At 39.9% G+C, this 26,992-nt stretch overlaps 1 pseudogene; it reads left to right on the top strand.

Moving 5' to 3' along the window:
* LOC132585160 (proto-oncogene Mas-like) overlaps positions 1-22,894 on the top strand; it is a 30,255-nt pseudogene extending 7,361 nt beyond the window's left edge.
* The last annotated feature ends 4,098 nt before the right edge of the window (positions 22,895-26,992 follow it).

Genomic DNA, 26,992 nt, shown 5'->3' with positions numbered 1-26,992 from the left:
AATATAAAAATCTGACCAGATGTGGTCTTGGGTTGGATTTGGGAAAATATGTGATTCCATTTCCTTATATGCTTAGATGGTTTAGATATGTTTGTTTGGCAGCCAAATACACTCTGCCAACTACTGATAACAGAATATATTGCAGTGATCAGTGGTGAAAATAAAGGCAGATAAAGCAGAGTGCAGAAGAAATTCTTTCCCATGGCAGTTGGATTTTTTTCCATCTTATGGTTCTAGAACTTAAAGGGGATCATTTCCTTTGTAACTGGGTTTGCCTAAAGGAACACAATGCTGGTTGCAGACTGGTAAGTAGTAGTTACTAGATGGATTCCTTCAATTATTATGTCATTTAATTTTCTTCTGGAAATACAGCTTTCTCCCGCCCTTTCTTTTTCGGTCTATCTATATCTGTTCTCCTTTCTTTTCATATGTTCATCCTTTATTTCTTGTTCTCTAATGTGTGTTCTTATAGAATACATGTGAACAAAGCATGTAGGCCTTCCAAGCAGAAGTAAAAAGTAGACCCATACAATGAAGAAGAATAGCCTCTCTGTCCATTTCCTTTTTTGCCATTTAACCATTCTGTCTGTGCAATTTTCCACTCTTTGAAGTCAGGCAAGTAAAAGTAGGATTTCTGACTATAATTTTCAGATATGACAGATATTTATGCTGGTAATTAATGATGTCAAGATGGAGCTGGTACAAAATTATAGATGATTTCCCCTCCCTCTTTTGTAGTATTTTCCTCATTATATATTTTCCATTATGCACACATACCTCAGTCACATATCTTACTCTCTGTCCTCTGGCACAAAGTAAACTTCATATATCTCATATTTTTCCTTCGCACACACAGTTTACATTCTTGTTTCCACATACAACTAGTTAGGTGTGTGCATTCAGATATATCGGGTCCAAATATATATTCAAAAAAAGATTTTTCTAGATATATTTGAGTCTCTGGTTGGTATCTGGAATTTTTCAGGATGTGGGAAATTGGGTCCCCAAAATTTCCTGGAAATATTTGTCAGTAACTGGAATTTGGGGACCCAGCATTTTAAACTTCCCAGGATTTATTTTTTGTTTCTGTGTCTTCCCAGTGCTTGATACTGGCTTGCCATATTGGCTTGGCTTTGATTTTGTCCTTTGAAATTGGTTTTGTTGGTTTTGTCACATTGTATGCTTTCTGCGAGATAGTGTGTTTGTAGTTTGCTGTGGATTATTAGGTTCAACATTGCCTTCAATTCTTGGGTTATGCATTGGCTCAGATTAACTGGTTTTTAAATTGGTCAGGCTTGCAATAGCATTCCTTTCCAATTTGGCTTGAATGATTCCTGGTTTGACATTGGCTGGGATTTTTAGGTTTTACATCTATTGTGTTAGGCTTGCCACATTGTCTCACGGTTCTGCTGGGATTCCCTGTTTTTGCATTGGTTACTTGGGCTTGCTGGTTCTGTCTAATTTGAGAGGCCAGGGGTTGCTCTGCTTGTTATTCTTTGCTGTGTTGAAAGCATGAACTTCCTTCCCACCCCCCCACCCCCACCCCAAAAAAAATAACAGAGGATGGCTGGGTCTGGGAGTGCCTTGTTCAGAGGCCTTAGAATTGGACCTCCTAGTTTAATTCACTTGAAACTTGAGGGTTATTTAAAGGACAGGTATCAGCAGTTTGGCTGCAATGTTGGTGCAATTTCCTCAAAAGACAGCTCCTCCATCCCTCCGGAAAGATTCTCCATACTGTATGGATAATATTGCAGTTTTGAAGAAAAACAAAAATGACTCTGAATACCAAACTGATAACCAAGAATAACATGGATAATGAGGGATATGGAGACGTTTCAGTTGCCTGATAGCCAGATTCACAATTGTCCTTTTGTATCTCAGTTTGTGTTGGTATGACTGCATATTCTTTTTCTGTTACCAGCTGTATCTTTTCTTCCACTAAAAACAGTGTAAAACTATGGTTGGGTAGACATACATGTTCCTGTGTTCAAATTACAGGGGTCCTATTATCCCTTAACATCCTGTAATTCCATGCCTCACCCCCATCTTAGATCTCTGCACCATGTCTCTCCCTGGCTATATACCTAGCTGAAGAGGGCAGTTAGATCTTCAGCTGTTAGCAACCAGCAGAAGGTGGAAGGAGAAGAAACAAAGTCTTGAAGTAAAGCAAGGTTGGAGAAGTTAAAAGGAGGAATTTAACATAAATGGTTCATTGGAACCATACAGATTCACACAGATCATAAAGATCTCAAATGGGAATTCAAAACAATTAAAATATGATGAAAATATTCCTTTCTGGAATTAATCGGGTGGCAGGACATGAAGCTTCAGCACAGAACAAGATCATTCTTCTGTGGATATTATGTTGTCACAGTGCAAAGGGGGACAGACTGGTGTGTAGAATTCACTGACAAAAGGGACTTTGATAAGTGAAAGAAGTAATCCACTGCATATTACTGCTGTCCTGAGCCAAATACTCTGTATCTCAGTTAATGCTATGGTGACAATTTTCCAGGTGAGGCCTGGACATCTCCCAGAATCACAGCCACATTTCATGGTACTTTTGAGTTTTCCTGAAACTCTGTTGTAAAATCCATAGAATTTCAGAGTAGGGTTTTCCAATCCCCAGGTGGGGCCAGGAGATCCCCCAGTTTGGAGGGGGCCCCCCACTTTAGGGTCATCAGAAAGCAGGGGGTGGGGAAACGTCTGCTGGGCACTCCATTATTCCCTATGGAGACCAATTCCCATAGGGTATTATGGAGAATCAATATGTGGGTATCTGGGGCTCGGGGGTGTGTGTGTGTGTTTTGTGGTAAAGGCACCAAATTTGCAGCAAAGCATTCGGTACCTCTTCCCAAAATACCCTCCCAGTTTCAAAATGATTGGACCAGGGGGTCCAAATTTAAGCCCCAAAAGAAGGTGCCTCTATCCTTCATTATTTCAAATGGAGGGAAGGCATTTAAAAGTGTGCAGTCCCTTTAAACGTGATGGCAAGAACTCCCTTTGGAGCTTAATTATGCTTGTTGCAGCCTTACTCCTGGTTCCATCCCAAAGTCTTCTGGCTTCACCTCCAAGGTCCCCAGATATTTCTTGAATTGGACTTGGCAACCCTATTTCAGAGGCATTTTAGAGTGTCCCACAATGTGGTGACTTGTCTTCTTGTTTTGCATCCAGTGTGATGTCATGGCATCAAAGGACACCATTCTGTCTCCCCCCCCCCCCAAGTTTTCCCTTGATGCCCTATTGAACAGTAGTGGAAGACTGAGCTTGAGAGTGGGAGGTTGCCCAATTTGGTGGGCAACCTTGTCACCCTATGGTGGCAGCTAATGGCAGTCAAATACCATTATTTGATATTTTGACTACTTATTATTGTTATTATTATTTGACTGCTTCAAAGCTATTGGGAGCAGTAGGGAGGCTAGAAGGCTTCTAGGAGGAGTCAATCCATCTCATATTGGATCTTCCTCTTTTCCTGCTGCCTTCAACTTTCCCTAGCTTTATTCTCTTTTCCAGTGACTCTTGTCTTTTCATAACAATAGCTTCAGTTTGGTCATTTTAGCTTCTAAGGAGAGTTAAGGCCTGATTTGATCTAGAACCAGTTTATTTGGGTTTTTTGTGGTCTATAATAATATCTGCAAAACTAACACATTTCAAATGAACCAACTTTCTTTCTGTCAGCTTTCTTCATTGTCCAACTTTCACACCCATACAACGTAAAGGGGAACATTATGGCATCTTGATCCTGGTTGCCAGTGACACATCCTTACATATAAGGATCTTTTCTTGCTACCTTATGGCTGCCTTCAGGGCCGATCCTGCCACTAGGCAAACTAAGCGATTGCCTCGGGTGCTGGCCTTCCGGGGGTAATGAATTGGGTGCTACCATGTCACTCAGGGATGTTATCAGTGCAAGGGGGGTGCACCAGAAGTTAGCCTTGCCTAGGATGCCAGACAATCTAGGGCCATCCCTAGCTCTCTTTCACAGTCTCAATCTCCTTCTGATTTCTTGGTCTGAGTCTCCCTTTTGATGTTGTGGCACACCCATTTCTTTTAAAGCAGCCATGGTTTTTCATGATCCACAAATTTAGCTGTAATCTATGAAACACAGTTTATTTTCTTCTGAAATTCTCTTGTATGCTCCATAACCAAGGTAAATTGGCAATATGATCTTTAGTTCCTCTTCCTTTTCTGAACCCAGCTTGAACATCTGGCATTTCTTGTTCTGTATAGAATAAAAGTCATTTTTGTAAGATTTTCAACATCATTTTCTTCACATGAGAAATTAATGCAATTGTCCAATAGTTGCTGCAGTCTTTGAAGTCTCCTTTTTTCAGAATTGGAATGTAGACTGAGTGTTTCCAGTCTATGGGCCATTGCTTTGTTTTCCATATTTGATGCCATATTAATGTTAAAGATTTTGATGAATTCTGTTTCTGCGGCTTGAAATAATTCTGTTGATGCCCATCTACTCCCAGTGATTTGTTTCTCCCAACTGAGCTCATTGCAGCTTTCACTTTACTTTCTAAAACTGCAGGGTTTTTTTTTAAAAAAGACTCTTCTTGGAAGGAATCTGTCATCCTTTCAACTCCTCTGTATAGTTCTTCAATGTATTGTTTCCATCTTTTATTTTGTCCTGTTCAGTTAATGTATTTCTATGTTGCTCTTTCAGCATGAGTTACTGTCCTTTAAATTTTTGGTTGGTTTTTTGGTTCTTGTGGAACAGATCTCTTGTTCTTGCTTTTTTATTGTTATTTTCTATTTCTTTAGACCAGGGGTGTTGAATTTGTTATGAGGGCTGATCTGACATAAATGGGACTTTGTGGGGCCAGGCCATGCATATCATAAAATGTAATGCCAGGTAGCAGAGATATAAACTTTATAAAAGATACAGAGAAACACAATTAAAAATATTATTATTTTACTTAAAATAAAAACATGCTTAAAACTCTTGCAATATTATCTTGAAAATGGAAAGGTGAGGGAATAGTGGTATTTGGCAATGCAATTTTAAAAAATAAAACATCAAGAAATAGCACAAGGATCACAGCAGAAATGAAAAATATAAAATTCTCTGAGCCTAGGAAAACATGAAAAGCCTGGGTATTGCAAGCTTCTCCCCTCCTACTCAGATTGGCAATAGCTTTCCAGTATAATATACCCTTTGTCTGTGAGTTCCCAGGTCAGAGTACTCACTAGGCACCAGTTCTCAGGTCCATTCAGCAGAGACAAGCTGGCTCAAAGCTTCAACCCTTTATTTGCAAGGAGACAACTCAAGGAAACAACCACTTCAGCTGGGCATAGAAACACTGGAAAGTGAAACTGAGCTCCACTCCATTGAAACACATTGCAGCTCAGATAAAGTTGCAAGGAAAATATGGAATGGATTTTCCATTACGGTCTCTATTTATTCATTTATTTCATTTTATAGCCTGCCCTTTCCAAATTGGGCTCTGAGTGGGTAACAACAGTCAGATCTATCTGGGTGCAGAGACCTTAATGGAAAATCCTTTTCTTTTTTTGCAGCTTTGCAAGCCCAGAAGAATTTCCTGCTGTAGCCAGCAACGACAAGGCAGAAGGAGCTGGAAAATTTGGCAGCCTCAGAGCTTTAAAGGGTGGGGAGGAGGGGGAAGAAAAGAGCAGTGGGTCTGATTAAAGCGCTGGGCAGGCCAGTTCTGGCCCATGAGCTGACCATTTGACTCCCCTGCCATGGACTGTTCTTTATAATAGTTCTCTGTGCCAGTCACTGGAATATTACATTTAAACTTCTGATTCTATTTCTGTCACCTTTCATCTTTTATTCCCCTCCCCCCGCCCCATCTTTAGCAAATTTTAGAAGCTTCATCAGTCATCCATTTTGGCTTTTCACTTCTTTTGGCTACAGGGATAGTCTTTGTGCATTCTTCCTTGATAATATATCTGATTTCAACCCATGATTCTTCCAGTTCACATTAACATGAACTTAGTAATGCAAATATGTTCTTTACATGGTCTTTAAACTCTTCAGGAATGTTCTTTAGATTGTATTTTGACACTATTTGTGTTTTGGTGTTTTCTTAAGCTTTAGTCTGTTTTTTGATATTAATAATTCATGGTCTGTACCACAATCAGCTGTGGGTCTCATTTCAATAGAGATAATATAACTTCTCCATCTTCTGCTTCCACCTATTTAATCTACTTGATTTCCATAATGCTATCCAATGATGTCCACATATACAGTCATCTGCTCAGTTGCCTGAAACTTGTATTCACAAGTTTTCTGAGTTGCTCTTTTGCTTCATTTCATGCTCCAAACCCAGGTTTTCTGACAGTATTTGATACTACTTTGTCACTTTTGAGTTCCAGTCACCTAGGATTAACAGCACCTTGCTTAGATCAATTTCTTCCTGGACACTTGCATAAAAGCTTTCAATTTCTTCCGCTTCAGCATCTATACCTGGGGTAAACTTTAATGAGGGCTATACTGATAGGCTTTCCATGAAGTCTGATCAATATTATTCAGTCAGACTTTGCATTATAGCCCCTGATTGCTTGTGCTGTATCATGCCTTATTATTAGAGCAACACTGTTTATTCTGTGTTTGTCATTTCCAGAGCAGAACACTTTGTAATTTTCTGTCTAAAAATGTCCATGTTAGTTCACTAGCTTCCTGGACTGCAGTGTTTAAACATTCCATTTCTCACTTTTCAATTTCGATCTTGATTCATATTTCTCATGTTCAATGTTTCCATCTGTTGAACAGCTTTGGAATTTCCTTTTTCATCGATTCACTTCAACAATGGAACATCCTTTCGGTTTTAATTCAATTGTATCTTTTTTTTATATTAATAACTTTGTTACATGTGTTGGGCAGCATCCAGCAGTGATTTGCACACATGTGCAAAGTACAGTGACAAGAGGATAGAACCACTGCTATGTTGTGAAAAGCACCTGTCAGTTTGTCAACATTACTGCTTCTGATACTTCTAATAACTGATGTCAAAAAAAGGAAAAAGTCACAAGGGATTAAAGGAGGGGCAAGAACATTCAATTGTATCATTAAGAACAGCACTACTTGTACTTATTATCTACTAATTATCCCTTCCAAAACTTCACCGCCACCCCATGCTAGAATATTGTAATCACGCCCCCAGAAGGCTCCTATCAGGGCCCCAAGCATCTGGCTGTCATCTGCTTCCTTCTCCCTCTCTCTTGCTTCCTTCTGCATAACAGCTTGCTTTGCAAGGCTTGCTCAATTGCACAGGAGCTACAGAGCAAAACCTGTTTTCTCCATTGGCTGAGGCTTCCCGGGGAGGAAGGGAGGAAGAATATCTTGCTTTGCCAGGCTCTCTCAATTGCACAGCAGAGCTACTGAGCCAAGCCTCTCTTTCTTCTATTAGCTGAGGCTCCCCCACCCTGTAGTCCCCTGGGGAAGGAAGGAAAGAGTCAGAGCTTCCTTTGCCAGGTTCCCTGGATCCTGTGGGAGAAATACAAAGAAAGCATCTTTAAGACCAATGAGTGCTAATGTTTTAAGCATTTTTTAAAATATATCTTTGTGTTTGTCTGTGTTCTTTATAAAATGTATATCTCTGCTACCTAATATTAAATAGGTACACACATGGCTCAGCCTGACATGGCCTGGCCCAACCCAACCCAACATGGCCCAGCCCAACAAGGTCTCATTTATGTCAGATCTGGCCCTCATAGCAAATGAGTTTGACACACCTGTATGTTCAAAAATCTTGTTCCAAGCTGGCTGAATTTTGTTATGTATCCCAATATCTGTTGTATGTATTCATGTAACAAAGCAAGCCCTTTCCCTCCTAATGATGGTCCTCTACCACACCAATACTCCCTCTAAGCTGTGGAGTCTTGTGAGCAAAAATTCTACCTTGTGAGCTACTGGCATTAAAGTTATAAGTTGCTGCATAAATTAGTTTGCTCTGGGGCCGGAGGCTAAAAAACTGTGATCTAGCTCACTCTAACTCAGATTAGAGGGAACACTGCACCACACCTTTCATTCCCCAGACTAGGTTGTCCAGAGCCCTCTCTGCCAGACACATATAAACAGATGTTACAAAGTGCATATATGCATAAGTATGTCATCCACACCAGTGTTTTCCAGCCTGTGGGGTAGGGCCCAAAAATCTGTTGCAAAGCCTCTGAAAATGGGTTGTAGGCCAGCCTTCCTTAATGGCCACCCCTGCTCTTTCCATTAGTCTTTTTTCTGTTTTGGAAATGAAGATCTGACCCTGGAAGCAGTTATCTTCCATGTCATGCATTAGTTAGTGTTTTTTTTTTCTTTTTCTCATATATATGTTGATCAGTTACTAGAGGGTGTGTCTTAGCATTTTAGGGAGATTAGGAGTAATGGAGGAGAGATTGGTCAAAGACTAGAATTTAATCTCTATATGCAAAGGCTGTGTATGTTGGAATGTCACTTGCCTGGGTTTGATAGTTGGGGCAGCTGTGCCCTTTGTGCAACGTTTGTTGCTTTCTCAAAACATTTTGTTAGCCACTGCAGAAAATGGAATGGCATTGTTTGCCTAGGGTGCAAAAAAAAAAAAATCTTGGGTCAAGACTGGATGGGTCACTACACTGCAAAGATTGGTAACTGTTGATTCACACCACTGCAAGCAACAGTAGTGTAACCCAGTAGCAATACTTGAATCTGTTGAAGTCAGCTCCAAATCATGAAAGCTTATGCTGGATTGAATGTTGTTCGTCTTTAAAGTGCCAATGGATGTCTGTCTTATTAGCCAGTGTGGTGTAGTGGTTAGAATGTCAGATCATGGAGGCTTGCAGGGTGACTTTGAGGCAATTACCCATTCTCAGTTAACCTACTTCACAGGGTTATTATGAGGATAAAATGGAGAAGATAGCAATGTAAGCTACTTTGAGTCCCTATTGGAGGTCAGATATAAATGAAGTTTTTTTTTAAAAAAAGTATATAGCAGCTGTATTTCCCATCCAACATGTACAGCTGCCCCAGAGTGCTCAGCAGTCCAGCAGTGGCTGCACTCATATTCCTTTCTTGGTTTCCCATGGAGAATCTTAGGCTGATGTTTTCTTATTAGTCCTCCAGGGAAAAGGTCAACAAATTATACTGGCATATTCTTCCTTTTTAGGGAGCAACATGCTGCTCTGCTTATGCTCCCTGGCATATTATCTTTTCCTCCCACTTTTTGTATTATTTTATTTCCCTTTTTAGAAGACATTGCCAACTAATTAGATCTAATTCTGATAGTGAAAGGTCTGCTTGAAAGATATTTTCCCAATGAAGGGTCAGGTGCACGAGGAGAGTTTTATTACTGTGAAGTATTTTTAAAGGGAAGAGATGTGTTTAAAAGTATGCATAGCTTGAACAGTTTATCTACTTTATTACAATAAGCCAATGAAAAGTTGATAGAGGAAAAACTCCACCTTTTTATACACACACACACACACCCATAGTCAACAATGGAAAAGATAACTTGTTTCCTTTGGTTGTTACTGTAAGTATTGGATAACTGTGAGTATTCATGGGGCATACAAGATGAGCACTAACATCTAGGGATGTGTACATTTGTCAGATAGATACCAGCCTTGGCTTGCCCCAGATACTTAGTTATTCTGTTGCCAAGCAGACTTGCCATGATGGAGGAAACAGTATAAATAACGGGTACATCCTGATTGACTGACAACTTTCAAATGACTAGAGTGCTTTAATTTTGAAACATCTTTCTATATGCTGGGTTATTCAGAATTAATAAACGCTAATGGGGACTCAAAGAAAAGCAAAACCAATTCAAAATAAAGGAAAATGAGTTCTGCAAATAACTTGGGATGTGTCACAACTATGAACTGTGTTTTAAAACCCTTTAAATAAGCCACATAGCACATTGTCTGAAATTCACAATTCAGGGCTTTTTGGGTAGAAAAAGCCCACCAGGGACTCATTTGCATATTAAGTCACTCACAACCCCTGACTCCAAGCCAGCCGGAATTCTGTTCCTGCTTAAAAAAAGCCCTGGTTAAATTCAATAAGAATTCTCCATGTGGCAGTGTAAACTTTTGAAACTGGAACTCCTACCTACCCAAAGTTCTGACTTTCAGATATATTTGGAATATCCTAGCCATTCAAATAAACAAGGAAGGGTGCATACATTTTTTTTTCAGGCTGTCATCACATGCAACAGAATGTGGTCATAGGATCCTGAGGTGAGAGAATGGATTGCAACACTTTTGAGGGCAGGTGGTAGATGATCACATTTTTAAATGTTCCCAGACACATGTGTAAAACACTCCCTGCAAGAGAAAACTAGCATTAATGGGACGAGGATTCTCACCAATCGTCCTCCACTATTTTTTAAAAACTTTCAAAGGCTGTGATCATGCACACTAAATAATGCACTTTCATTTGCATTTTCAATGCACTTTCCAACTGGATTTTACTGTGTGAAGTGGCAAAATCCAGTTAGAAAGTGCACTGAAAGTGGATTCAAAGTGCATTATTTAGTTTGTGTGATCACAGTCAAAGAGAGCTTTCTAATATCATGCAGCAAACAAAAATAGTATATTCAGTCTGAGGTACTGCAGTTTACACTAGCACCTCATTCTGTGGCATACGTTGACCAAACTTCAAAGGAATAGTGTCACCCATGCCACTGTGAGTCATCTGCCCTTGAGGATGTACATGCATATGAAACACCCTTAGCTGCCTTGAATGTGTGTATTGCTGTATATTACAGAAATAGCTATATTCTGGTGAATAATTTACATTGACTCTGTTTGGAAGTAAGAAAGGTCTTAATGAGCTAGGAAAACTTGGGTATGCTCACTGAAGAACTTTCCCAGACTCCTATTCCTTTTACAGATGTCATAGGTCAAATTCCCAATGGTACTCTGAATTAGGACACCAGGCTAGGGCTAAAAGTACCTTCCAGACAAACTGAGAGAATCCCTGTGGAATCTTCCAGTTGGGGTCATAGATTTCTCACATTGAAAAGCACATATAGTTCTGAAATCACCTCAGGTAGAAGCTGAACAAATTCCTTTTTGGTGCTGAATAGTAAGGATGCATTTGTCAGCCACTTTAAATTGGAGTTTTGCCCACACCCTAAAAAACCATGAGAAGATCAAAACTATTCTCATTGTTGAATTCTTCACATATTTTTTCATTTTTGCAGTGTACATTGTCTCAATAAATTAGATGATGTTTGCTGTCATAGCCAAAAGTTCAATAAATACAAAGTACATAAAAGTATATTTCATTGATATTTTTTACTGGATGAACTTAAACTGGGACAAGAGTATACAACGTTTAAGTTTCAAAGCATAGTTGGACATAATGGCATGGCAAAAGGGAAAATACTGATTGTTATATATACAGAGAGGACACTAGGTTGCAAGCGACCATAAAGCATGCTTACCCAAATGAAAAGTATTTATATGACTTCTGGAAGATGCTCAGAGTTGGGCTGATTCAAACTAGAGGAGTTCTACAGCAAGACAGTGGCCACCAAGAATGCCAGTATATTTGTCTTTGGCATTTGAATTTAGTGTGTAATGGAGATTCTATCAAGATTTGGCAATTTGTAGCATTTGTGACACCTTATAAGAATGAAGCAGGCCCAAATGTGTTTGTATTGATTTTTATGAGACTGGCATTCCAGATAGGGTTGCCAAGTCCAATTCAAGAAATATCTGGGGACTTTGGAGGTGGAGCCAGGAGACTTTGGGGGCAGAGCCAGGAGACATCAGGGTGGAGCCAGGAGCAAGGGTGTGACATGCATAACTGAACTTCAAGGGAGTTCTGGCCATCACATTTAAAGGGACAACACACCTTTTTTAAATGCCTTCCTTCCATAGAAAATAATGAAGGATAGGGGCACCTTCTTTTGGGGCTCATAGAATTGGACCCCCGGTCCAATCGTTTTGAAACTTGGGGGTATTTTGGGGAGAGGCACTAGACGCTATACTGAAGATTTGGTGCCTCTACCTCAAAAAACAACCCCCCCCAGAGCCCCCGATACCCGTGGACCAATTCCCCATTATTCCCTATGAGAATCGTTCTTCATAGGGAATAATTGCCCAGTAGACACTTCCCTCCCCCCCCCCATTTTCTGATGACCCTAAAGCGGGGGTGGGGGAGGGCCTCCAAACCTGGGGATTGGCAACCCTCTCTCTCACACACATATTTACTGGGTCTGGTTCCTCCACAATCACATCTGAAAAGAACAGGAGCTACGCTCCTCTCTCTCTCACACACACACACACATATACTCTTAGTTGCTCTGAAACGAAAGCAAAACAAACCAAGGGACTGTGTTGCTGACCCTTCCCATGAAGTACTTCCTGCTCAACTTTAAAGGCAAACACACAGACACACATTTTGAAACGAACCTGTTTGCAGGTTTCTAAACCTGCCCAAGATCTAGAGCTGCATGGTGGCTGTGGGGGTGGGTCTTCCCCCACTGGCCAGCTGGCTGGAAGCCTGTAAAACTGGAGGACACCCTGCTGGGACCTGGGGATTGGGAAGCCTAATTCCAGAAGCTGAGTCATTCGTGTTGTGTTTTGCAACCTGCCCTTTCTCTTCAGCTCTTGGGTTCCAGAAATAAAATACTTGGTAACAGGGGGGTTTTTTTGTAGCAGGAACTCCTTTACATATTAGGCCACATACCCCTGATGCAGTCAATCCTCCTGGAGCTTACAGTAAGCCCTGTTCTAAGAGCCCTGTAAGCTCTTGGAGGATTGGCTGCATCAGGGATGTGTGGCCTAATATGCAAAGGAGTTCCTGCTACAAAAAAAGCCCTGCTTGGTAACATAAGATAATATTAGATACAGTAACAGATACTAAATACCCAAAAGCAAGTAAGATAAACCTTTACCCATCCCCATCCTTTAAACATTTGTGTCTGTACCATTTACAATAAAGTTATTCTTGATTGATACCCTGTTATATCTTTTCTTCCAGGTAAACCGAAAATCACTACTACAGACAACCCAGCTAGTGAGTCATCCTAATGGATATTGATGAAGTGGAGGTCATCATTGATGGACAAATCAGCCTGTTTGTACATTAAACTTGCACTAACACTTCAGGGATTAATTAGAAGCTATGCCTTACACAAAGAATCATTCTTGAATATGGGATATATTGATTACGCCTAAAGCATTTTATATTAAAGTTTTATCTTCTAATTGCCAGAAGCTATAAGCCAGAAAGTATTAGCAAGAGAGAAGACCATGTTCTTAAATAAAGATCTTTATCTTAGGGAAAGTATTAAACAAAAAGAAACGTTCTCAAGGAAAACTTCCATATTCCACGTTTTCAAAAGTTTTATTGGTTTCAGAGAAAGTGCGGGTAGGGGATAGGGGGAGTAGAAAGCACAATACATTTTGACCTTATTCTGCATAAAAATACTTTTGGAAAGTACAAGCTAAGTTTTACAATACATTCTTTACATAAATTGTCACATATTATTATATCTAAATTAAACATCATCCACATTTTAAAATTTTATAGTATAAATCTTTTGTTAAAGTTATCTATTAGTTTTGACAATTCCAGTAAAGGCAATGTTATAATTTTATAATATAAAATAAAGGGGGGGGAGGAGAAATAAGTTTACACCACAGAATCTTAGGAGTCTTGAATGTCTAACCAGGCATGAAATTTCAACCAGTATTTTCTTGCTTCTTCTTTAGATTTCCCAGCCATCAGCTGGGATAGAAAGTCCAGCTCTGCTGTTTCCAGAAATTTTCCCACTAAGTCCATTTTTGTGGGAATTTCCTAAGACTTCCATCTCTGTGCCCAGAGAATCCTAGCTGCTGTGTTAAAGTGTGCCAACAAATGTCTCATTTCTTTGGAATAGTCCTCAGGAAATATGTTCAATAAAAATAGTTCTGGTTTGAAATGGATCTGTGTCTTCATGATCTTCTGTAATACTTCATGCACCATTTTCCAATAGCCGTTCACCATCTCACATGTCCACCACATATGGTAAAAAGAACCAATCTGTTTGGTGCATTTCCAACATTTGTTAGACATAGTAGTATAAATCTTACACAATTTCTGTGAGGTCAAGTACCATCTATAAAACATCTTATACAAATTTTCTTTAAAAGCTGCTGACCGAGTTAATTTAACGCTAAGCTTCCACAGTCTCTCCCATTCTTCTAATGTAATATTATGACCTAATTTTTTTGCCCATTGGACCATACAATCTTTTACAACTTCGTCTTGTGTCTTCATTTGAAGTAGATATGCATATAATTTTGAGATTAGCTTTTCTTGTGGACCCAAAATAATTGTGTATTTTTCCAAATATTTTTTAATTTCTTTAAGTAGTTTGTCAGAATTATCTGTTTTTAAGTTGCTACACTTATTTGAAATAACAGCATTTAGATATTTGATTCTTTTTTCATACAAAAACCCTGATTTTTGCTGGAAGCATTTAATTTGTTCCATTGTCATATTTTTTGTCAAAAATTTTGTTTTATGGTAATTAATCTTTAATCTTGCCCAGTCACCAAATTGTTTAATCTTATTTATAAGACAGTCTATTGAGTCCATCGGTTGTTCTAGTATAAAAACTAAGTCATCTGCAAAGCCTCTGAGTTTATATTGTTCATCTCTTATCACAGCTCCCTTTATACTTGTATCTTCCCTTATTTGATTATTCAGTACCTCTAGAGATAAGATAAAAAGTAGAGGTGACAATGGACAGCCTTGTCTTGTACCTTTTTGAATGTTAATTACATCTGTCAGTTGCCGTTCACTGTCACCCTTGCATTTTGTGAAGAATATATTGCTTCTACTGCTCTCAAGAAGTTTTCACCACATTCCATGCCTTTCAGTTGTTGTAGCATAAAGTGCCAACGAACATTATCAAAGGCCTTCTCAGCATCTAAACAAATTAAAGCCAGTTGTTTCTCTGGAGGAGTCTCATAATATTCCAAGATATTACAAACTGTTCTAACATTATCTTTCAAATATCTTCTAGGAAGGAATCCTGCTTGATCATAATGTATTGTGGACTGTAGAACTTTCTTCAAACGTTGTGCCAATATTGCAGCAAAAATTTTATAATCCACATTTAAAAGGGAAATTGGATTATAGTTTTTAATATCTTTCAAATCATTATTTTCTTTTGGAATCAAAGATATTGTAGCTTCTTGCCATGAGGCTGGTATTTGGCCTTCCTCTTGAATCTTTTCAATAAGACGTTTAAATGGTAAGAGTAAAGACTCTTCATAAACTTTGTAGAATTCTGCAGGTAATCCATCTGGACCCGGAGTTTTACCATTCTTTTGAGATGCCATTGCATCTCCAAGTTCCCTTATTGTTATTGGCTCATTTAAATTTTTTTGTTGTTCTTCTGTAAATTTATTGATATTATTTTGGTTGATATATTCTTCTAAATCTGTTTTATGAACTTGCTTATCTTCATATAATTTTTTATAGAACTGTTTCATAATTTGACATTTCTTGCTTTTGGGTTTTCTCTTTGTTCTTCTCATCTTTCAGTGTCAAAATTATTCTTTTGGCCTTTTTTTTTTCTCATCCTATAGGCCAACCACCTTCCAGGTTTGTTGGCATGTTCAAAAAAGTTTTGTCTAGCATATTTCAATTTAATTTCCATCTCTTCCATAAGAATTAAATTCAATTTGTGCTGCATTTCTTTCACCTTTTTTTGAAATTCATGTTTTGTTGGCTGTTTTTAAAGATTCTTTTCAGTTTCTCCAGCTTGTGACATTAAATTTTGAAAATTTTCAGTTCTTTCTTTTTTTTGATACTATATCTAATTGCAAGGCCCCTATAATAAGCTTCAGCAGTGTCCCAAACTACTTGCATCTTTACCTCTTGTGTTATGTTCTGTTGAAAAAAAGATTCCATTTCCACCTTAGATTCTTTGAGAAAGTCTTTATCTTTCAAAACTGAAATATTTAGCCTCCATGATCTTCTCATCCGTGGGCCTTTAAGCTTTATCATTTCAGGGCTATGGTCTGAAATAACTCTTGTTTGGATTTCTGTGTCCACTAAGTCTTTAATCATATTTGCAGAGAGCCAATAGGTATCGATTCTTGACCAAGTTTGGTGGCTAAAGGAATAGTGAGTAAAATCTTTGGAACTGGGATATCTTGTTCTCCATACATCAACCAAATCCATTTCTTCTACTAATTTCCAAAAACTTGTTGGCAACTGAAGATCTTTGCTTTTCATCTGTTTGTGCATTTTTTTGTCCAGTTGTCTGTCAGAAACTGCATTGAAATCTCCTATTAAACAATATTCTACATACTCCAAATTTGATAATTTAAGATGCAAATCTTGAAAAAATTTCTCTTGATGATCATATGGAGCATAGATATTTGCAAGTAATTTTTTTTTATAATCCACTGTAATTTCCACTAATAGGATTCTTCCGTCTTCAGAAGCATACTGCAATTGTGCGTTAAATTTATCTTTAATATATATTGCCACTCCCCTTTTCTTCTTGTTCATGTCTGTTTTTTATTTTTTTATTTTTCAAAAAAATATCGATCTTTAGTTAAAATACGGGTTTCTTGTAAGCAAATTATGTCCATTTCCATTTTTGTCAAATATCTAAAAGTCTTCCTCCTTTGGGCAGGGGAGTTGAATCCATTCACATTAATTGAAACTATTGAAGCCAATATGGGTTTTGCTTATCAATATCTTTCTTATCTTTTTTGGAATGCTGTCTTGTATGGTATCTCCGTGGTTCATTTGGATTTTCTTCACCAGAACTTTCTTCCTCCTCCTCCTCCTCCTTCTTTTAAGAACATGAGAAGCCATGTTGGATCAGGCCAATGGCCCATCCAGTCCAACACTCTGTGTCACACAGTGGCCAAATTTTTTTTTATACACACACACACATACACACATACTGTGACTAATAGCCACTGATGGACCTCTGTTCCATATTTTTATCTAACCCCCTCTAGAAGCTGTCTATGCTTGTAGCCGCCACCACCTCCTTTATCCTTCACTCTATCTAAAAAATTCTGAGCTTTAAAAATGGAGCTAATCCTGTATCTGTTCTCCTGGTAGGTAAAAAGAAGGCCTTCTGGCATTAGCCACATGTAGGATATTTCTCTTCCTTTCAAAAAGTCTGTTAATGCTTGATATTTTCTCTAATTTTGTCTCACTGACCAAGGTACCTCTCTTAGAATTTTCACCATATTTCCAGCTATCATCATCTTACTTGCTTCAAAATGTCATCTTTCGTCCTCTTTCTTGTGAGCCTCAAGTGGACTTCACTAGATAATTTGTTTCATCTTGTATAACTCGATGGTACCCGTCTAACTTGATCAAACTCTTCTTCCATCTTCTGAGGAGTCACCTGTAAAATTTTAGCCAAGGCTTCACTTAAAATTTTCTGTAAATCTTCATTTTTCTCTTCTGGTATATTTTGAAACCTCAACATATAGGCGGCTCTGTCTACTTTCAGCTGCAAGAGTCTAGAATCGTGTATATTTTGTTCTTTTTCCAGATATTCCACCTTTTGGATATTTTCTGTCACCTGACCATCTAGTACTTTTAAGGCTTTATTGGTCTCAGCTGTCTGTCTGCTATTCTCCAAAAGTTCTTGTTTAATCTCTGCCATCTGTTCACCAATATTGTCTACTTTACTAGTTAACTGTGTTATAGCAGTCATTAAGGTGTTTTGCATTTCTTTCATATCTCCCTGCATGGTTGTAAATTTTCCTGGCCCAGGTGGAGCTTTGGACGAAGAAAATGGTGGCTTTCCTTTTCTATTATCTTTTTTTTTACTGTTTCTTTGAAACCAATCCCAGCTTTATTTTCCATTCTTACTAGAGTAAGCACACTCACAGCCACAAGTTCAATAATGCCTCTTCAACATTTGTTTTGAAACTCTATGTTCCTGTTTATAACAGATAAGCTAATCTCCACCAAGCAATGCCCTTATTATGAAGTAGTTTTAAAAAGAAGACAACCTTCTAGCTTCTAGCAACAATTTGTGGTAGCCAAAACAATGCTAAGAATAATAATAAACAGAAATTTTTAGCCAACCACACTACATAGTCAATAGGCAAAACAATTCAGTTCACTACAACAACAATTCACTATTACAAGTCCTCTAGCAATGCTGATTCAATTGAAATCCAAATCACCACAACGTCTTTCAAATAACTTCAAATTTCAGAAACTTCAAGGTGTAAATTTGTAATCCAGGGTTGAATGTCCTATTTGTAATCCAAGAGTGAGATCCAGAATTTAAAAATAAGCCAATAATCCAAACAAAAGAAAAGGAAATCAGGTACTCCCAAAAGTAATGCCAAAAATAATAGCAAATAGGAAAAAGTCCCCCAATTTGGTGATACAGAAAGGAATGAAAAATAAAAGGTGCATAAAAAAGAATCTCAACCAAAAAAATATTTAAACCATGTCAAAAAATATTCCAGCCACAGATAAAAAGAAGGCAAAGAAAAAATAAAAACAAGTTTAAAAGGTTATATCCATATCATCCAACAAGAAAGATAAAAATCCACTTTGGAAATTTGTAGAGGTATTCTTCTTACAACCAGAGATCCTGCTATATCTTCTAAGTCTATCTCAAGTACCCACCAGCCTTTAGAAATTAATTAAAACTCTTATAAGTTCATTCAGAGCACTTCAATTTAAGCTTCAAAGTATTTTTAAGTCAACTGTCTTTCACATCCATATACACTTGCAAGCAAGCATCTTTCCCAGAATCCAAAATATTTTTCTCCCCCAAAAGTGGGTTTAAAACAAATCAGTTAAATTCAGCCATCAAATCTCCTATAAAACTAAAAATTGGTGTAGTCTTCTCATGCAGGTATTTGCAATGATATCAGGTTAGGCAGAAACTTTTGCAAGCCTTGAAAAAGAATGAGGGAGAGTCCCCCCCCCCCCTCAGTCTTTTTCACCACGTGAGATCTGCTTCAGTCCTGATTCTCCTCTTTCCTGCTTGTCAGAGATGTTACCATTAAAAAAAATAGTATAGGGAAAGAACACTTACAGTAATAGAAAGATTTTAAGGTCCAAAATGTAGAATGCTGAAGAAAAGAGAAAGAAGCCAGTGGCTGACCCTCTTGCCAATTAAAAATGGCGATCGGAGCGATGAGGCTAGAGGCAAGCAGGATCATGGAGCAGCCGTCTCTGCTGACACCCCCATTCTACTGCTCAAGCTCCCTGCCTTCTAGGACCCTTCCTGGGCCCCAGAGTCGAGTTGTCCTTCAGGGGCGACCCCTCAATGGACCGATTTGAAAGCGACTCTGGATGCATCGGTCCGAGCCGCTTTCAGCCATGCTTCGCCAAAACTGGAAGTCCCAAAAGCTTCCACATTCCATACACCAGCAGATGGGCCAAAACAACAGTAAGCTGACCTAGGCACTTCAGGAAGAACCCTGGGCATCCCAGAATAATCCAGCGTTGTCCTAGTAACAGAACTTCCAACAATCCACAACTGGCCTTGGCTAGCTTTTATATATATATATATATATATATATATATATGAACATAAGAACATAAGAGAAGCCATGTTGGATCAGTCCAACAGCCCATCAAGTCCAACACTCTGTGTCACACAGTGGCAAAAAAATTTATATACACACATACACTGTGGCTAATAGCCACTGATGGACCTCTGCTCCATATTTTTATCTAAACCCCTCTTGAAGGTGGCTATACTTGTAGCCGCCACCACCTCCTGTGGCAGTGAATTCCACATGTTAATCACCCTTTGGGTGAAGAAGTACTTCCTTTTATCCGTTTTAACCTTTCTGCTCAGCAATTTCATCGAATGCCCACGAGTTCTTGTATTGTGAGAAAGGGAGAAAAGTACCTCTTTCTCTACTTTCTCCATCCCATGCATTATCTTGTAAACCTCTATCATGTCACCCCGCAGTCGACGTTTCTCCAAGCTAAAGAGTCCCAAGCGTTTCAACCTTTCTTCATAGGGAAAGTGCTCCAGCCCTTTAATCATTCTAGTTGCCCTTCTCTGGACTTTCTCCAATGCTATAATATCCTTTTTGAGGTGCGGCGACCAGAACTGCACACAGTACTTAGCATATATATATATGCTAAGGTATACACTTTTTTGTACCAGCACCAGCTCAGCTTTTTGGCAAGGGCTCAAGTAACCTAAGGGGAAATTGGCCAATGGGAGCAGAATTAATTATAATTGATTTATCAACAGATGACCCAATAGTTTATTCATGGGTCATGTTTTGATAAATCAATTATAATTAATCTCTCCCACACTGGATATGTTAACAAAATGTATATAAACTGCTGTAATGGACCTGATGCCTTCAGAAACACAGGAGATATTGGTATAGAGAGATTGTGGGATGTTTCTTCAGGCCTATAGATAAACCTTATATAAACAGTTCCTCCTTCAACAGAACTCTAGTCATATGATCCTTTGTTGATTGGGTGAGGGAGCACACTTGGCTCATGGTTTGTGTGCAACATCATCATCATCTTTACTGTACATAGCTAGGGTCTTCCACAGGTAGTTTCATAAATTTCAGATACTTTGCTGGCTATAGTAGCAGAGCTCAAACTTCACTTAGAGGAGCCACAGCAAGATATGCTCCGAGCTTTCTGTTTGTTTGTTTGTTTTAAAGTCCTTATTGCATAGGCTTTTCCCCTGTGCTGCTTTGCTGATAGCTTCATTTCTGGTGTTCTTTGTCCAAGTTATTTATTTTATTGGGTTTCTATCCCGCCCTGTTCCAAGATGGGTTCAGGGTGGCTCAAAATAATTGGATACAAACAAATAATACCGTATGGTAAAATCAAGTTAAAACTATAAACAGCAATAAAGCAATAAAATAAGCAATAAATGAGCAATTAAACAATAAACAGACTGACAATAAAAATAAGATAATAAACCAAATAAGACTCCAGGGCAGTCTTTAATGTCTCCTGCAGGATGACTAGTCCAACAATGTTTCTGCAGTGTAATTATGTGGGCAAGGGAGGCTGAAATCGACTGAACACCTGCCATCTCAACCAAAGGCCTGGCAGAACAGCTCCATTTTACAGGCTCTGAGTATGTAGCAAGTCCTACAGGGCCCTGATCTCATATGGAAGCAAGTTCCAGCAGAGGAAACCCCAACCTGGACCAGGGGCTTGGCAGCCCTACTCCCCACCTACCTTGTCCACTGAATAGTAGGTACAGCTGCATAACAATCCCTGGATTAGGAGAGTGGGCAGCCAGCCACACTCCCAGAAGCCCTCATTAACTCCTGAAGAAGCCCACACCACCCTTTCTACACTTCTTATGTGATTTTGGTGGCGAGTGACTTGCTGGCCTTTTGACTGCGGGGGTGGGGGTAGCCAAAAAGAGCCTCAGGTGATTGAGGCCTGCTTGGGTTGGCTGGTTCTCTAGCCAACCCAATCAGGCCTCGCTTGTCCTGGGCTCTCCTTTCTTGTGTCAGGTTGCTTTTGGCTGGGGGGGGCATATGCTAATGAATTATGCTAATAAGCTCCACCATCTATTTTTCTACAAAATGACCCCTGATTGTGAGCATTTCCATTTTTGCCCACTATGAGTCATTCATGACTAGCCGAACAGTTGGTGTTTCTTCTTAATCTACTGGAGGGGGAGAACCCCTAGAACTCTGCTCCATTAGCTTTCCCCACATACTTTATTTCTTGGAACAGGTGTTTCAGAAGAGGAGTAGTAACACTATCATGTTAGCCTTCTTCTGACTGAGATTTGTTGACTGTATTTATGTAAGTAATGAAAAGGAGACAGATTTGATGCTGATATACTTTATGATTGTTGAGACAGGATAGCTGATTTAATTTCTGGACTGGTTTTGAGAGTTCTCCAAACACATGCCCATTCTGAATTTATGTTTTTCTTATGTGCAATATCTTGTTACTACAAGTTTCAGTCTTGTGTTTTTCCAAAATTGTTAATTATTTTTACAGGGAGCAGAGAATTATTATATACGCAGTGTCCTGATGAAAGAAACAAGTTCCAGAATGTCCAGTCTGTCTGTGAACACTTCGAAGACAATTGAGACACAAGTACAGAATAAGACCGACAGAGATGAATATATTATCACAATTTTGAACTATGTTTCTATTCCAGTTGTGATTTTGGGACTACTTGGCAACGGGGCTGTTTTCCACATACTCTGCTGCAGTATAAAAAGGACAAATTATACTGTATATGTACTGAACCTGGCCATAGCTGATTTTACTGTAGTCTTTTGTAACATTGCAATATCTGTTTTAAGTTTAATGATATGGGGAACATTAGCTTTTAATTTACTTGATATCCTGTGGTTTTTTGGGTACAACAGCAGTTTTTTTCTCTTGACAGCCATTAGTGTTGAGAGGTATCTTGGTGTTTTCTACCCCTTTTGGTATAGTTCTAAGCGTCCAGAACATCTCTCGGGCATACTCTGTTCTCTTCTATGGGTTACCTCCTGCTTGGTGACTGCAATCGAATATTTCACCTGCTGGTCAAATTTTTACATCTACAAAGAAGAATGTTACGCAGATTATAGTGCTGCCAGTATATTCCTTGTCACCATTTTCCTGATTTTTACTCCAGTCATGGTCCTATGCAGTTTGATTGTTTTTGTCAAAGTACAGAGAAATTCACAGCCATCATCTTCAGCACGCTTGAACCTCACAATTGCTGTCACCATTGTGATATTCCTCATCTTTGCTTTGCCAAGCAGGTTTATGTTCCTGGTAGGGTACTGGCATCCTGAAACAAAATTAATATGGGATTTTATTCAGGTTTCTTTTTTCCTCAACTTAGTCAACAGCACACTCAATCCTTTTGTTTACTTTTTTGTTGGGAGGCAGAAAAAACTGAGATCTCAAGAGCCCCTCTCTGTGGTGTTTCAGCGATCCTGGACTTATGTGGTACAAGATCACAGAAACAACTCAGGGGAGGCCTGAAAATATTTGAATCCTCAACACTGTTGGAAATTCCAGTGTTTCACTGAGAGAAAACTTACAGATAAACATCTGAGGGAAAGACCATTTACGTTGTTCAGCAGCTACTAACTTCAAAATATCATTCTTAAACTTGCTTTGGGAAGAGTTGCTAGTGTTTTTGCAGACTTCCTGTAAAAGGTATGCTTATCCTTTGCTCAGCTGCAGCCTGATTTTGTGGTTCCATTTATCATGTTTTCTTTATATTGTTTTTTAAAAGGGGAGAGGAGCCAAACAATTCATTACATAAGAACATAAGAGAAGCCATGTTGGATCAGGCCAATGGCCCATCCAGTCCAACACTCTGTGTCACACAGTGGCCAATTTATATATATATATATATATATATATATATATATATATATATATATATATATATATATATATATATATATATATATATATATATATATATATATATATATATATATACACACACACACAAATATATATACACACTGTGGCTAATAGCCACTGATGGACCTCTGCTCCATATTTTTATCTAACCCCCTCTTGAAGCTGTCTATGCTTGTAGCCGCCGCCACCTCCTGTGGCAGTGAATTCCACATGTTAATCACCCTTTGGGTGAAGAAGTATTTCCTTTGATCTGTTTTAACCTGACTGCTCAGCAATTTCATCAAATGCCCATGAGTTCTTGTATTGTGAGAAAGGGAGAAAAGTACCTCTTTCTCTACCTTCTCCATCCCATGCATTATCTTGTAAACCTCTATCATGTCACCCCACAGTTGACGTTTCTCCAAGCTAAAGAGCCCCAAGCGTTTTAACCTTTCTTCATAGGGAAAGTGTTCCAACCCTTTAATCATTCTAGTTGCCCTTTTCTGGACTTTTTCCAATGCTATAATATCCTTTTTGAGGTGCAGTGACCAGAATTGCACACAGTATTCCAAATGAGACTGCACCACCATTCTATAACTACAAACCCTAAAAGTCTTCCACATATTCTTACCACCACCACCACCCTCACGCACATAACAATACCCTAGAGGCTAGCAAGTTTTGATCCTCAGGAAATCAGCAAGTAATCAACACAAATCCTTTTGGAACAAAAAAAGCACCAGTGAATTCTGTGGTCTATATCCCTTGGGCAGAGTAGAATACTCTTTGCCCAATAAAAGATAAGTATTAAAGACTGGCAGCTAGCCAAGGGGATAAAGATATGGAAATAACGTCCAGAATCTAGATGACAAGCAACTCTGAATGGCTTATTATTGTTGTCCCCCCCACCCACCACTTTCAGCTCAGTGTGGCTTGGAAGAATGAAATATTCCCTGGAAAATTTTCCAACAGATATCCTGTTGCCATAGTGTGTAGTGGGGAGCAATGTTCCCTCTAAGCTGTGGAGTCTAGTGTGCAAAAATTCTACTTTATGAGTTACTGGCATTAAAGTTGTGAGCTACTGCATAAATTAGTTTGCTCTGGGGCCATTTTTCCTGTGCTAAGACAAAAATGTGTGACCTGGAGGCTAAGAAAAACTGTGAGCTAGCTCACACTAACTCAGCTTAGAGGGAGCACTGGTGAGGAGGAGTAGAAGAACTCTCCTGTGAGGGAGAAACAAAGGAAATTTCACACCCAAATATTAGTAAGTGGGCAGTCTGAAAGTGGGATTTATTTGCTCTTAGAAATATGAAGCCGATCTTCATATTTCTGATTTCAATTCATTTAATAAAGCTGGGACCACACCACACCACACTGTTCTATTGTGTTTCCTGACGAGGCCCTGGACTGGATAGTTCCATAGATCTCAGGCAGCCTTGTTGGGTTACTGGGTTCCTAGTTTGTACTGGTAGTTCCTTCTGGCATGACTTCTGAGTGCCTAAGAGTCCCTGCACCAGATGGACAAGCATTGTTATTGGTCTTAATCTTACTTTGGCTTCTCACCTCTTTCACTTTCTGCACTAGCCTAATTAGACAAATCTGTTTTTCTATGTACAGAATTACACTATTCCCTTGATTTAGTATTTATTTGGGACAGCTTATAATCAGAAAGCCAGTCGTGCAAGACACAGCAGGGGTTATATTAATAGCTCTGGATATACACACACAAGCAGAGATATAATCAAATTGAATTAAACAATAGTAAGTCACCATTTTCCAACACACATTCAAAAAGACAGAGAAGGAATAATCAAGGACTTGTATCATACTAAAAATTGGCATTGCTCAAAGCCAAATGAATAACTGAGAAGTCTTCCACATTTAGGATGCCACAACTGAGAAGGCTCTGATCCTAATATTGACCACAGAAAATGAAGGAAGGCAAAGCAATTCCTTGAGAGATAACCTTCAAAATACAGGAGCAGGTATCCCGAAAGCACTTCCCCCTTTATGTTACTTGTATCCTTTCTGTTGCTTATAACCTTATAAATGTATATCTGGATGTGTATCTCATGTATCTGATGAAGTAAGCTCTGACTTGCGAAACCTTCTACTAGAATAAATTTTGTGTGTTTAAGTGCCACTGGTCTTCAGTTTAATTTGTGGTCTGTTTTAATGCTCTATGCTTTTATGCTGCCTTTTTGTTAATATTTTAATGCTTTGTTTGTATTATTTGTATTTTATAAACTGCTTTAGGCAGGTGTGCACATATCATGAAGCTGTAATCCTGAATTGAGATTTATTTCAAAATTAGTATCTATAGAATCATAATTTCCAATTTTTATTTAGTTGACTTTGATGTCACATATGAAAAACAGCCTCCACAGATAATTCTGGATATCTTTGAGTTGTTCACTATTAGATAATTTAGTCATTGAGCAGTCCACTTACATTAAAAACAAACCAGATCCACCAGTTCTCCTGAACTAGAGGGAACTAGGAAGAATAGCTTGCTGACAAGTCAGATACAAAATTCATAGCTGAGCAGGTTTAAACACAGAGCAGGACAAAGACTATTCTAAATGCTGGAAGGTACCCTGGACAAACAAAAAGGTATGTATAAATTAGAATCTGGAATTAGGAAGGAAAATGGGAAATAAAATTAGCTAATTAAAAGCAGAAACATATAAAGAACAATTTCTAGTATTTGGGAGGGAGCACTTAGGGTGGCCAGATCGTCCCGACCACCCGGGAAAGTCCCGCTCCTGCCTCTAAATTCCCGCCTCCCGGGCTGGCTATCCCGGGACCATTAGAAGTCCCGGTTTAGCCAGCGAGAGGAGCCGGCGGGCCGCGCGGGGAAGGCGGCGAGTGAGCGGGAGGCCGGGCGGGACTCCTCCTGCTGCTGCTGCCACCGCTGGCGGGCCCGGGCGCCTCGGGGAGGGCGGTGAGACCGGCGGAGGCATGCGCTCAGCCCCGCAGCCAGCCCTGCCCGGATGCCGGCTCAAGCTGGGAGGCCGAGGCGCCCCGCCCCGCCCTCCCTGCAGGCCCGGCGGCCTGGCTGCGGCTGCCCTGCCCTCCCTCCTTCCCTCCTTCCTTCCTTCCTTCCTTCCTTCCTTCCTTCCTTCCTTCCTTCCTTCCTTCCTTCCTTCCTTCCTTCCTTCCTTCCTTCCTTCCTTCCTTTCTTCCTTCCTTCCTTCCTTCCTTCCTTCCTTCCTTCCTTCCTTCCTTCCTTCCTCCCTCCCTCCCTTCCTCCCTTCCTTCCTTCATCCCTCCCTCCCTCCTTTCTTCCTTCCTCCCTCCTTCCTCGGCGGGGCAGCCACAGCCAGGCCGCCGGCTCAAGCTCGGAAACCGAGGCGCCCCGCCCTCCCTGCAGGCCCGGGGGCCTGGCTGCGGCTGCCCCGCTGAGGGGGGAGGGGGTCCGAGCGGCTCCCTCTTACCTGGCCACCAGGGCGCTCCGGCCAGCATCGCCGCCCGGGAAGGGGCCGCCTGCCGCCACCGCCTCCTGCTCATCCTCGCGCTGCTGCTGCGCCTCCTGGCCAGCCTGCCCGCCTGCCCGGAGGGGAGGCCGCCACCACGCCCTGCGAGACGGAGGTAAGCCCCCCCCAGGCAGGCAGGCAGGGAGGGGGCCGAAAGCAGGGGGGCTGGCGGGAGGGGGCGGCCGGCCTTCCTTCCTCCCTTCCCTCCCTCCTTCCTTCCTCCCCTCCTTCCTTCCCTCCCTCCCTCCTT

This window comes from Heteronotia binoei, chromosome 1, assembly GCF_032191835.1.
Source record: "Heteronotia binoei isolate CCM8104 ecotype False Entrance Well chromosome 1, APGP_CSIRO_Hbin_v1, whole genome shotgun sequence".
NCBI lineage: Eukaryota > Metazoa > Chordata > Lepidosauria > Squamata > Gekkonidae > Heteronotia > Heteronotia binoei.
This window is presented reverse-complemented; position numbering and strand designations above follow the sequence as displayed.